Source organism: Oculina patagonica, chromosome 14 (assembly GCF_052425735.1).
Source record: "Oculina patagonica isolate OP01 chromosome 14, crgOcupat, whole genome shotgun sequence".
NCBI lineage: Eukaryota > Metazoa > Cnidaria > Anthozoa > Scleractinia > Oculinidae > Oculina > Oculina patagonica.
The window spans coordinates 18,001,298-18,016,117 of record NC_135771.1 but is presented as its reverse complement, the minus strand read 5'-3'; the positions used below and the strand labels follow the sequence as shown (position 1 = coordinate 18,016,117).

The window sequence follows — 14,820 nt, the reverse complement described above, 5'->3', positions numbered from 1 at the left end:
CAAGTGATTGATTTTACGTTTAAGGTAAGGTTGCATGCAAGTGACTGAAATTTACAAACCTTACTGGGCATAGGACTGTTCCTTAATCTTTATGTTATTATCTCTTGCTGAGGTTTGACGTTTCTTTTGCATTGACAAACGCAGTGTTTAGAGTGTTTAGACAATCAAGTCAACCTGGCATGCAAGAAGCAAGTCACAGGGGAAACTAACATAAATTTAATTCCTCTCAGGAGGAGTATGAAACACAATGAATTAACCTTGAAAGACGTTTATCATGGGAATGATTTTGGTGGGCCTCGGTGTTGCTTCAAAAACTTTATCAGTTTAAATTTCTTGTAGTGGGTTTGCAGTTAGATCGTGATCTAAAAATAAAAACTGTCCTCTCGTTAAATTAATCTCACACAAAAACCCCGATGTATGGGTGTGTTTTAGTCTTTTTTCTCTCTGTCAGCTTGTTTGCTCAAATCTCTTGTCCTACTCCCTAAAATTCAAGAAAACGCCCCTTAACTCTTAAAGTGTTGAACTTACTCAAAAACATTTTTTTTTTTTTTTGCGCCACGGTACTAAATGTCTCTAAACTGTGCTAGAAATGCACTTTCTCATACTGCAGCAAGATTTTGCTGAATATTTCAAGTAAAAAGGTACAATATTTTACTTTGCTCCGTCCTTTTCGTTCTTCTCTGCTTTCTTATTCTCTCTACCTTCTAATCTGTACATCCTTTCTTCTGGCCTGAACAGTTTTGATCTTTATCAATGAAAAACCCTGAAAAGGAAACCTTGACCAACAACCTGGCCTATTTAACCACCAATTTTGCAACAAAAACTTATCACATTTTATTATATAGAATGCAGTGCTTTAGCGAGTGGTAGCAAATCGAGAAAAATGGTATCCACACATGTGTGGATATCAATGGTATCCACACATGTGTGGATATCATTTTTGACCAATCATCTCGCAGTTTGCCACGTTTCATAGCTCAATGAGCCAAAGTTTATCGATATTAAGTCGAAACATCTTCGGATCTTCCTCGGCAATCTTCGGTTAGCTTCGGAAATCTTCGGAAATTTTCGGAAAATGTTCGGAAACATTCGTACGACCTTCAGACAACATTTTGAAAATCTTCGGAAATCTTCGGAAAATCCTCGGAAATCTTCGGAAAATCGCCAAAAACATCGTAATTAGTTGGTCTATATAATAAACAGAATATTACATGGTTGCTTGCAGATATGAAATTTATCTTCTCGTGTTCAAAACACGAGAAGATAAATTTCATATCTCCGCACAACCATGTAATATCCTCTATTTTTTAGCTCTGTCAGAATGCTAGATAAGTTCGATATCGAAAAGAAAAACATGTAGTAAGGCGCCGAATTTAAATTTGAATTCTTTAATAGACTTCTTTAATAGTTGATATTTTCTGAAATGGCCGTAGTAGAAAGCAGTTCAGTAAATGCATGGTCGCTTACAACACTGCTGTGTCATGTCAAAAACAGCTGCTGTGTCATGTGCGTTATAGGAGCGAAACATTCCTTTAACAAGGAATCGAAATTCATTAGCATCACAAGTAAGATTACAGCTCTAGATCTATACGAGAGCAGAATACAAATATTACAGCTAAATATAAATAGGGCCGATATTTGAACAGTTCCCTGAGTCACGGTGAGAAGCACCATTTTTGGAAATGCGCTATTTTCATATTGGTTCCAACAACCATTGTTCACAAAGCAAGTCGCAAAAAAAAGCGATAGCCTGGGCTAGAGTTCGCGCGCACGGCATGCTTGGGTAAGGGAAAGTGTCACAAAGTTTGACATCAATGCAATAATGCAGAAAAAAAATTAAAAAAACCTTTCTGAAGCGATTATGTTTAATTAAGCAATACAGTCTTCTGCGTGCTATACAGCACATAAAGTGATATAAAGAGCTATTTAACAATTTGTACAGGAAGTGGTTTACTGAGCCATCAAATATATCGGCTCAAACTAACAAATCCAAACAAAAACACAACTCATAAACAAGCTTATTTATGTATGAAAGCATACACGGATAAAATATCGCGCCTAAAACATATTTCCATTACAAAGTATATAATCATGAGCTGTTATGGACCAAATGTTAGGTCCCGGCATGGGCCGGTAAAAATATTGGTCGAGTTATTTTCTTTTGTTGAAAGCTGCTGAGAAATACTTTCATGTTGTACTATTCTTTTCTCACTGTGAAGAAAATTCGAAATTTAGTTTTTGTTTTCTTAGTGGAAATTTCTAAATATATATTTGTCTAAATTGTGCTTTGCTATTCTTAGGCCACTCTTAGGAGTTAAGACCGGCCTTAAGAATAGTTTTAAACTACTAGGAGGTAAAAGGTTAACAACTCCATATCATCGTGTTTCACTTTACACAACCTTAAATATCATTAATTTGAAATAAAAAGAAAAAACAAAAGTAAAGTTTGTTGTTTATCAATCAAACACGGTGTTGTTAAGACGATTACGTAGGTAAAAGCTTAGGTAACGCAGGAAAACACTTGAAGGATAATATATAAACTTCTTTTAAACCCTATCCCTAACCCTTATGGCACCTGTTTTATGCATGCATGCATGCATGCTGTGATTCCTAAGAAACCAAAAAGACGCACTTAGTTCGTGTAAAACCCAACAGAAATATTTTGATAATGGGTAACAGTCCTAGAAATATGACAGAAACACAATACGAAATGAGAATGATTAATGTTTGCAAATAAGGTCAAAAATGATTTACACCAAACTCCGAGAACATGAGAGACCCTCGGTTTCAAGTTTGTTTGGAATTTATATAGGAAAGTTTCAGAAATCATCATTGACGGTGGCGTAAAATTTCTGTCGTTCGCCAGAATTTCACTAATACTTTTAATTCATAAAAAGAATTTTTGAAGCAAATGCCGCAATTCATTTTTGAACAATTGAACAAATACGGTGACACATCTGTAACTAATAGGGTATTAAGGAATTAAGAAATCGCCCATTAAGGGTGTTTATTTCCACTAACAATAAAATATAAAGTTTCACAGTAATTGATGGTTTAATCTCGGATTTGTTGCCCTAATACCTCAAGTTTAATTGGGTTTTGTTTTCGTAGCCTTAAAGATAAATACAGTACTTTTTTAATTGCCGCTATTTAAACTTGTATTTCATCTAGTTGTTGACCCTGATGTTTTTATTTTGTCTGAATATGTCTAGGAGCAAATTTTAATCCCTGCGAGTAGTACAAATCGTCAACTACAAAGTTTACTGCTGAACTGACGTTCTGTAAGGTAAGTTTGCTATTTGTAAATTATAAAGCTGTTATTAATTCAGCTTGTTAACATCAACACATGCTACAATATGCCTTTTGCAATGAGCAAAGAATAACAAGCATTCATCAGTCCATGCTAGTTAATTCGAGCACAGTGGTTTATTTATGGAGACCTAACTAAGCCAGAAGTGTATAGGAAGCAGCCCTCGTATGCTTGTAATTCTACTGGTCCTTTTGTGTAGTAGTTGCACATGTTTTGGGGGGCTGCGGCATTGTTCCTGTTATTTGTTCTATTGTTTTCTCGAAGGGTAGCGAGCCCGGGGGGGGGGGGGGTACTCCATATAATGGCCTATACGGTGAGGCTCCGCCCGAAAGGGGTACCTTTTTCAGGCTTCAGGTATATAAAAGGGTAGGGATTTCACAAGTTTTGGTATATGAAAGGGTATAAAAATCCGTCATTTGGGTTTTTAAAAGGGACTTTAATTAAAATATTTTGAACAGACGCACTTTATGGCTGTATTATTTTAATTTATTAAGCGCTGCATGAAAATGACAAGAAAACGTCCTGTTCTACGTCTATGCCATGTCTTTTAGGTATATGAAAGAGGTACCTTTTTTTCAGTAAAAGGTATACGAAAGGAGTACAATTTTCTGTCAAAATGGTATATAAAAGGGTAAGGGGTAAAAGCTTGGGGCGGAGCCTCCCCGTATAAAACTTTTTTGAGTGCCCCCCCCCCCCCCGGGGTAGCGAGACATTCTTGAGGGGCATTGCGAGAGGCTGCTACCCGACCCAACTAAGCTAAATATACAAAATATAAATCTGGTTTCTATCGTATGAGGCGACTAGCTAGTAGTATAACTGCTACTCCCCCTGGATGGGATGCTAGTCCAGTTCAAGCTTATGACCTCTACAGTTAGCTTGTATTCAGTTATGTTCGTTTAAACGGAAAGAGGTTTCGTGGAGGACAAAGAGTATTGTCCATGCGGAACAGGACGAAGTCTAATTTGGCCCTCACGTCATTAGGCTCTGCTCTTCTTAGGCTATTCAGTCAGTGATTGAATGATTTTAAAAATGGTTTGTAGTAGTAAATTTCGGTCAGACAAGGCAATAAGGAGACTTACTCAGATAACGACAAAAATGCGAGGACCTATCACAAAATTATGTCAAGTTACATTTAAGAAGTATTTTTCTTTAATTTTCAGGCAGCCTAACGTCTAATTAATATTCGCCCCAAAATATCAATAATGATAATGAATTTATATAGCGCATTTTTCATATATATATGTTCAAATGCGCTGTATACATACTGTAATTTACTACACAAGGCCAGACCACAACACCGGGAGCTTCGTGCCCTACTCTTTGCGAATAGTGTGTGGGTTCTTTAACGTCCCCTGTGATAAGACTGAAGATACAGGAGACGGGACCTACGGTTTATCGTCCTTTTCCGAGAAGACTAGAATGTCTAACCATTTGCAGATGTAATTACAAAGGCAGCACATTCTACTCAGTTATTTTAAGACCCTGAGTGTTGGTCCGGTCTGGGGTTCGAACCAACGACCTCCCGCACAGCAGTCCGGCGCTCTACCAACTGAGCTAACCAGGCGGCGGTTACACATGCAAAATGTATTCCTGATTTGTCCATGAATAAACTCATGCGACCCACTCTCAGAAAAAAATCCAAAACAAGTGCATCATATAACACGGTCGAACCTGCCTACGTATATGGAAATCAATGGAACATGAGCTAAGTTTCCTTATTTTGGAGGTGTCGGCATTGTAGATATATATAGATTATATGAATTCTCCTTTCTCTAATACCAAGGGAGGGGTGTCCGTAAGCAGAGGTCCGACTGTCAGTAGTTAATTATGGAGCTCGAGGCGTCCGCATAGACTGAGTGAACTGTTTGTTATAACAACGGCGTCAGTATCTCGAGGTACAGTTTAGAGCGGTTTTCACTTGAGTGTCGAAAGTAAGTTGCGTTTGCTTTGGTTTTGCATTACTACGCTCAGTGATTGGCTTAAAATTCTCGCGCCACTTTCTCAGCCAATCAGAACTAAAACCAAAACCAATCGTGACTCGCTCGCGCACGTTTTCCCGCGCTTCGTGCCGGCTACATGTATTTGCTTCGAGTTTTGATTGGTTCACTGGATTGTCTGTGTCCTTTGTGATTGGCTAGAGTAATTACTTTGGTTTTGGTTTTACGACACTCAATTGAAAACTGCTCTATATACAATTTGGTCTCTTCAAGACAAAGTCAGCTATCCACACGTAACAATTTAATACTTTTCCGCGCGTATAGAGGAAGAATTTGTAAACTGTCTGCAACAGGTGTCTGTATTATTGAGGTAACCGTGTTATACAGGTGGTTTCCTTCAATTTCTGCATTATGAAGGTAACCCTGCGCAACCAGTCAGGAGAATAGGCTATATGCATTGATAGCGTCATACGCACAAAATTCACCACCAAGCCTCGTTTACGCGAATTATTCTCAACCCTCTGCAACCTTCATGCAGTTTTCACGTGGGTATTTTTTTCATTTTTGCTGTTTTGGGAATTCGTTCGTGATACAACTTAAAAAGGTTGTCACTACGAAAGCGAGGCTTGGTGGTTAACTAGTCTGACGTAAACATGCATAAGTGCTGTCTTCTATTGGCATTATGGCTGAAAGGACTACCATTACGCATGAAAATCTATATTTACCCAAAGTTCAGCGATATTTCTAAACGGTCGAGATCCCGTAGAATATCAATACACCCTCGTTTTGTTTTATAATTATTCTCAGTGTTGTATTCCATACAGCTTAACGCATGAAAAACCACATCTACTCAAACTTCAAGGATGTTTTTACACGGTAGTGATCCCGTAGAATATTAATGCGCCCTCGTCTCGTTTTATAGTATGAAAAACTACATTTACTCAAATTTCAAGGATATTTCTACACGGTAGTGATCCCGTAGAGTATTAATACGCCCTCGTCTCGTTTTATAATTATTCTGTTGCACTTTATTCAACCATCAATTGTCAACAACACTGTTCCTACGCAGTTGAGCAATTATCACGCCTGTATGACTCACCCACTGTTTTTAGCAACAAACTCGTTTAAATTTCTCGAGTCAGTGCGTTGCTTTCAAAAAAGAAACAATTTTCAGCGGGAAAACAAAGGCAATAGGCGGGGCCAAGCGCGTGACTAAATCTACAACCAATAACAACAAGGGAGCTCGTTGTTTTGTTGTTTTCATTTTCTTGGTGGGCACTTGATGCAAATTATCGTGAAGTTTCTAGGCAGCCTTGTTCAAATGCGTATACAATAGGCCTTGGACTTGCTTCTGAACCACAACTACTTGTGTACAAGTCGTCGTATCAAGAGAGGCGAAACCGACGGCTTCCGTTAAAACTTTCCATTGATTATTTTTAATAAGCGCTAAATGAATGGAATAATTGTTTCAAGATCACGAGATCTGAGTGTATCAAGACATTGAGACTTTGAAGGTAAGTGTCAGTGAGATGCAATGACGTTGTGAAGATTAAAGCTAGAATACTGTGATTAAGAGCTTTTCCTGACAGTACAAGGAAATAGGATTCACTTACGGAATGTTGGTGGTCTATATAAATAAGAAACTATAGAAAGATGCAATTGGTCTATGGAGTATGTACGCAGCTGACAAAATGTTGCGCCATCACGATTTTAAACAGGAATGGTTCTAAGCCTTGTGCACAACACCGACCACGAATGAACTCAGTTTAAGAAAATAACGTATCACCCCGTTACGGAGTCAATAACACCCTGATAAGAGATGTGTAACGTAGTATCTTACATCATGTTTTTATTTATATCACTCTGTCCTCCACAACTAGCCTCTTAACTGACGGAGAAATCGAGAAAATGGGCACACAATCAATTACAGACTAATTATAAAGGGGGGATTCATAAAAGGCCTTTGTGCACTAGGTTAGGGACGAAATGAAAGTTCATCTACAAACAGCTTATTGGCTTATCATTACGCGGCCTACACTAAACTTTAAGCATGTTTAAATGCTGCGTAGCTTAAGTTGATTCTTACTGGTTTTCTACAAAAAGTTGTTTACCGAGGCAATGGGTTTTAAAGTTTGCAAATTATCGAAAGCCACAAAAGGTTTTGCGGTTTTCTAGATCCCTCACCCTGAGTTTTAATTTTCTAAACTTTTGTTGACTAAACACGTACTGGCGGTGTCAATTAGTTGCAAAACAAGTTGTTTGCCGAGGTTATGGGTTTAAAAGTTCCCGGCAAATTTTCGAATTATTCCCAAACCACAAGAGAGCTTAAAGTTTTCTTGATTCCACACCCCGAGTTCCAATTTCCAGAACTTGTATTAGCGAGGACGTTTTGTTGGTGTCAATGGGGTATTACCCTTTTAAAAAAAGGTTATACAATGGGATTGTATTCTTTGAAAAATAAAGGTTGTAAGCTGAGTTATCTGTAGTACCCTGTAGATACTGTATTTTAAACTGAAAAATCTAAAAGCGTTTTGAGTGCTCGCCTCCAATATGTTAACAATAGGTGATTTATTGCCTTAATATCAGTTCACCAATGCGACACCAGTTATGTTTGACTGTTAGTTGCTGTTAACTGAAACAGGAAATATTCATTATTCAAGATTAACCAAGTTACTACATATAACACTTTTCATCAGTAGAGCTCTGCCAATACTTGTCAAAAAAAATTCAACAGTGTTGGATAAATGTTAACTTACACACATAACAGGCCAAATAAAATGTATGCTGGATGACACTGTCAGCATGAAAACTTAATTAAGTGATGAGCTCAAGTATTTCATTTAAAAGGAAAGTAAAAATAAGGACACCAATAAGTGAAACTGAATGGTCAATTCAGCTAAAAATTCACCAAATTCGAAAGGGCGTTGTTATTTGGCAGAAGAGTCGAGAACAATTTAATCATCAGAGTTCAGTAAATCGGATAATTTAAACGGACTTTTCGGGCGTTTGAAAACATTTTACTTTGTACAAGTACAGTTGAATTGATACAAGATCTTCTTTTTCTTGCCGTAACTGGTTGGGGTACCAATACCGATTACCATTTAGATAACAATGTCCAACATTGTTTTTTTTTTAGTGCATGCACATGCGCAATGTATAATCAGGTCACTACATTGTGTACAAACAGGAAACTGAGTCCAACGCTCGCCGCATATACACTCACATCTCATTTCCCTTTTTTGCGGCCCAGAAAATTAAACATGTTAAATTTTTTAACTATCTAGAAGAAGCAAGACAGTAAATGAATTATCGGACTCCAAACTGGCGAGACGGAATATTGACTTGTCTTACTTTTGCAATTAAAAAGAAAAATTACCCAGAGTCAATTAACGCTGTTTACTTTGTGTTCTATTATTTTATATTCTGTGCCTTTGCATGAGATAAGATACAATAGCCTTTAAATGATTTAAACACGACGAATGTCTTAGCTTATAATTTTCGATAATTTGTGGGGCCGTGTATCATTTAATTTAACAACAAACCATACATTATTTTAAGAAGTAAGTAAAACTACAAATTAAACTAAATTTATTTACAAACATCGATATTACTAAGATTACTAAAAGAAAACATTAAAATAAGCAAATTAAATTCTCAGTCCATTCTTTTTTCACATCATATTCAAATTTACAGACTGCGTCTAGAAATTAACGGCACTTTTGTGGAATAAGTTGACATCGGATTTCCATACCAACACTGTATTTCCCGTCATCTTTTTGTTCGACCCCTTTTCGAACTGGCAAAATGAGATGCCGCGGTGCGTTTGGTCCCTATTGGTTCATTATGCGTCCAAATTTGAAAACCAGTTGCCTGAAGATATCATTCCCTTTACCACGGATAAAAAACGACTTTCTTTATTAAAACTAGACGGATAATAGATTTCGTCAAGTGAAGTTTTTATATTAGTATTACTATAATGTATTTGTTTAGTGTTGTTTGCGTAGCTATCTTTAGATTTATAACTATTTTTTTTCTTTTTATATTGTATTTCAGCCAGTACATTTATTATGTTGCGAAATACTCGAAAGAAGGCTTGTAGCAAAGAATATCGAACAAAATAAAGTATTGCATCGAATTATCCTTTAGCACAATCAAGGCAATTGTTACAACGGATGAACAAGACTATTCTTTACCATTCTTACACACGTTCCAGTGAGTAAATGAGTAACACTGTCACTAAATATTTCCTCAAAACTACAGAAATTTAGAGCCTGAATACGACAGTACTTCCTATGGGGTTAATTGGCTTTTTTTTCAAGAAAATCCATAGATATTGAGCCTCAGTGTTCAGTTTTAACCTTGGCCATAGTCAAGTGTAATCCATTTCCATCCTCGCTAGCCATGGTTAATCATCCTCAACTTTCAATTTTAAGACTAAAAAGATAACCTATATTTAAATATGATGAACGTCAAAGCTGATATCTAGTGGGGTTGGGTAACAGTTAATCTAAGAATTAATCAAACTACAAGCTATTTGGCAAATACAATCATGCTAAAAAGAAACATAGGATAAGTAGTCCAAATACATACAACTTAGCTTAGTCAAGTCTCAATTACGTCTAAGACTGCCAGGAGAATTTGCGTCTTGAAAGTCTGAAATTAATGTCCAAAGAACTAAACTTTGATTGTTCTACTAACAAATCAAAGAATTGACCATGATATATTGAGTATTCTTATGATCCAGGCATGTCAGTCCCCCAACCTTTTGAAGTCATATAAAAAATATAGATCGGCCATGAATGAAGTATTCTTCTTACAACTCGAGTGGCATCATTATACTTGGACAAGTTTGGACAACCATCAGTAACATCTCCCATCGCACAATTTTTTTCCGTTTCCTTAGATTTTTGTTTATTTCTTGCTACAGAGCTGACAGAAGATAAAAAGATACTGCATCTACTTTCACTGAAGAGCAGTTAATTTCAATTTGTAAAGTAGCTGAAAGCGGGGGGCTGAAAAGGAGGAATAGAAATTTGGCACACACGTTAGACTTTAACTCACTTGATAAAGCTGGCTAAAACTGATAATTTAATAGGAAGAATTTTCATTAGCAAAATAGAATAAGAATTCACAGCATCCTTGACAGCAGTACTTCCTTGAAACATTCATCAAAATCTTTATTGCCTAAACTATGCCCTTCTGGTGTAGTAGAGTGCGATGTTGCTATGGCGACCACGATTGATCGCCCATCCTTTGTCCGTTTAACCGTAAGTATTCTCATTGCCACAACTTCAATTCGCACAAACATCTGTCATATATATTCCTATCATCCCCACATAGATACAATACGAAAGGTACAACTGTCCATGAAAAGCCATATTCCAGGTCTACTTTGATCAAAAATTGACTACATGTGGGAAGCGGGTATATTTTCTTTTCCTCGGGCAATAATTATAAAAGAGACGTTGTTTTGGTGTTTTCGTCGGTAATGACCACTGCAAAGAGAGGTAGCAAGCAAAATGCTAATTAGTTCGGTTTGTGGTCAAGGAAGCGTGGCACCGCAGTCTAGTGCTTCTGCGTTTAAAATGAGAAAAACACACTTAGCTAAGGCGCTGATCATGAGCTCACACATGATATAGGTACTCACTCCTTTTTAGGCGCTATATCATGCAGCACTTAGGCACTGTTGTATTTGAAAATAACTGACACGGGTATTGTTAATTCAACGTCAATTTAAGTACCAATTGGTTTGGGAATTAGAGATGTACAGTTGTTCACTACAGCACGTCCTTCCATTATTGTCGAGTCTTCAACAGTTTATCGTTCATAATCGGTAAAATCTTGTGAAATACACTTCACCGGGAAACCGATTTTTTCAAACGCTTCATCAGACTATCATATCCATAGATTCTGAAAGATAACGTTTGTCTGCGATTAACAGGGGGCCATTCATTTGTCTTATAAGAATAAAACCACCCAATATCACACCGTGATATACTACATGAACAACAATCGTATCACTGAATCTTCTCTGAACTAAGGCAAACGCTTAAGACTTAATGCCAAGATATTCTGATAAGACACAAGTTCTAAGGTATGTTAAGGAGCAAGAAGCTCAGTACGTGGTCTTAGATATAGAACACGTGACCTGTTAATTAACCCTTTACTCCCAGGAGGCATCCAAAATTTGTTAAAAAAAATCAAAATTTCATTTTGCAGAAACGTTAAAAACAAAAGTCACCGTGTGAAAGTAATGCTCCTAAGCATTCATTTGAATGGTCACACACTGGGGTTTCATCCACGGGCTAAGTTAGAACCACAATTGATATAATTCTCAGGGCTTTGCCCTGGGAGTGATTCTGACGTAACATCATTTCAGTGGTGAAACGACATCAGTCTTGCTAACTTAAAAATACCATAATTTTCTAAAGATATTTGAGAAAGAGACTGTGACTTGACTGTTATATAAAGTCTGTAGTACATATTGTATATAGAGAATACATTTCTGTTAAGCTCCTTGTTGACTGGAACTGCGCCAAAACGAGGACTTTAATGGCATGCATATTTGTCAGTAAATTAAGGAAAACATCCTTGAGATGGAAGGATGTTGTAAGATCTCTACTTCAAATATATTGTTGGGTTCACTTCATAGCTAAGACAAACAAGGTGGTTTTATCATTTACTTGCTGAAATCAATTTCCAAATCAAGTTTTGTAAACCAGTTGTCCACAAACTCATTACGGTGAAACATAGAAATTACTATAAATCAAGTGGAAAGACAGGGCTATTGAGACATAAGAAAAGTCTATGTCTGAACTAAAATCGCACAGTACTAAACTCCTTTCAACTAAAAAACAGCCAAACTACAGTCAAAAACTTGTCACATTTAATAAGACAATCTTTTCTCAACTTTGTACTAAGCTGGTTTAATGAGCTTATTCATTTTACAGTATTAATTGCCTTTGGGTTTATTTCAAGAAACACTTCTTATGTTAAATATGCCCGCAAGCAATAAAGTAAGTTGTTTTGATCCAAAAATCATTTGTCATCATAACAGTAAATGCCGATTGTTCTCGTAAAGCCCGGCGCAAAGAAAAACCTCCCTTAAGTTGTTGACTAAAAACATAAAGGACCCTCTCTTGAATTCACGAGCTTTACCTTTCGATATCGACCTTGAGATACGATCAGCTTAATTTCATCATGAATAATACTACGGAAGTGCGGGCTGATAAGAACAATTGTCGCCCGAAGAGCTAGCAGTGGTTCATTTTGATTTCCAACCACGTAGTTGGTCGATCAATGTACCGAATGCAAATGACTTCATTGTGTTATATTGATTGATATACTGCGGCTCAGTTCCGATGCACTAGAGTTGTTTTCTGCATATTTCCGATCAAAGAGTTCATCGTGAATGGATACGAGTTTAACTTCAACATATCTCGGGTGAAAATCGACGAAATCCGACGTTTTCTTTATTGGCATGCCAGGTAAGAGGTTATAGTGAAAATACGTAGTCACATTACCAGAAAATATCGTTACAAAGGCTTACTTTTTGAAAGATTCAACTCGTTGGTCACGCGCCGACAAATTTAGAGCGCAACTTCCATAAAACCACGACGCGGTAATGACACAGGAGTATTCATAAACTGGCAGAGTTTTAAGTGTCTAAATTTTATATTATTGGTGTTTACGATTAGTTAATTTTGTTTCAATGCGTGATTGTCCATAATATGACTTTAACTGACCGTTGTTTTTGTTGTGTACAACTTCTGTTTGTTGTTATTGACCGTGCTGTGCGCATTTGTCGCGCGAAATAATGGAAGAATCATGTGACGATGAGTCTTTAACTCCTTCTTAAACTGCGGGAACTGTTTTACTTACAAAGTATACTTGTACTTTCTTTGGGAACATTGTAAGAATCAGTGTAACATATCATAGAAATGTTGTATTCCAGGTAGTGACTCAGTTCTACAAGCAATCGGCTTAAAATGGATGTCATGTGACACTGTATGAATGACAATATCTTGTCCTACTCAAAGCGCGCGGAAACTTTACATACGGGCGCGTGCTTTCTCGAATTTAGTTCTTCCAATATCCAACCTTTCTTCCCTAAGAGGTATGGTGACATTAAGAATCAGTTTAACGTTGCATAAAATCACATCAGCAATCACAAAAATCTTGTTTGTTTCCCTTAAATACGTTTTAAACGAAACTACGATGCGACCACTATATCAAGTACTTACACAGAGGCACGTTGTTACATCGTTTTTTCAACCGTATCATTCCTGTTTTGTACTAAGAGCTCTTCAAAAACCTTCCTGCCTCATCATCGTTGACACAAAAGATTTAAGTCACGGGCACATTCAAACAAGCGAAGCTTATACTAAGTCGTCTAAGGCGAAGAATGATCTGGCCAATAATTTAAGATAATTTGAGTGTTACTGATGTTTGTCTTATAGGGCATGAATAATCAACGCGCGTGCTGCTAGCTCAGTTGATTCGCTATGTGGATTAAGACGTTAAAGCATTAAGTTCAGTTTTTTTAATGTGCACTTCTCGCCAACAAATTATTGAATAATGTAACATGATATATAAAGAAATAATGAGCAATAAATGGTCACAAAGTGTGAATTTCAATTTTCAAATCATCGTGAGTCAGATCAATAATAACCTCAGTGTCTGCGAATATCAGTTGATTGATTGTGACATCATTCGATATTTTTGTTCTGCCCGACTACAAGTAAAGGGAAATATGGCTCGTAATGTATCACTAGGCTGACATGGCGTGTAATGTTCCGCGTATAAAGCAGGAAATTTGAAGCTTTTAGGTAACCAAAAATCTCTTGCGGTACTACTACATCACCCCATATCGTTCAAACCTTATCTGATTCTGTATTGAGTGTTTAGTGACTTCTCGAACAGGATAGAGATTTCGTCGAAAACTATAGAGGTTCACTAACTGCATGTGTTGTTGGAAAATAGCTGTTGTGCTGCTGAAGTTAGTAGCTTAAAAGAATGACACACTAGAAGCGTAGTCGTCGCGACAATCCTTCACTTCTATTAGCAAGTGTTGAAACTCTAAATTAAGGAAAAATCTCAATTTATATGTTGCAAAATACTGGAAAAACAAGCAGTATACCATATCATAATAACAGAACTGCTTAATAGCTTCCATTTGAATGGTCACACTACAGTTTTGCCTGTGGGTTTAATTGGAATTCTTGTTTAGCTCATGACTGAATTAGTTTAACTAACAAACCGACGATCACTTTAGACTAAAATGTGAACTTGAATGTCATGTTTAAGATTTCATGTCACTGCATGCATGTACTGCTGAAGATCTATGTAAGATCAGCGAAAATTAGACAACACAATATTTAAAACGAAACGAAGAGAATTCAGCGCAGTTATAAATCTAATTGGCATGTTTATCTGTATATAATAATGGAATAGAGTTGAAATCAGTAGTCCGGTGATAAATTGAATTGATTCAAGGAATAATTAAGGAGCTAGACTAAATAAATAAGGAGTAGGTGCGCCGTTATCAACTGAGAAAAACAACATGTTCATCAC

The 14,820-nt window shown here is 36.8% G+C and overlaps 1 protein-coding gene across 1 annotated transcript in view; it reads left to right on the top strand.

Moving 5' to 3' along the window:
* Positions 1-6,575: 6,575 nt before the first annotated feature.
* Positions 6,576-14,820, top strand: part of LOC144638720 (receptor-type tyrosine-protein phosphatase F-like) — a 60,970-nt gene continuing 52,725 nt past the window's right edge. Inside the window, exon 1 of the mRNA XM_078497946.1 lies at positions 6,576-6,761. The gene's annotated coding sequence lies outside the window, so the exon portion shown is untranslated. The remainder of the gene's footprint in view (positions 6,762-14,820) is intronic.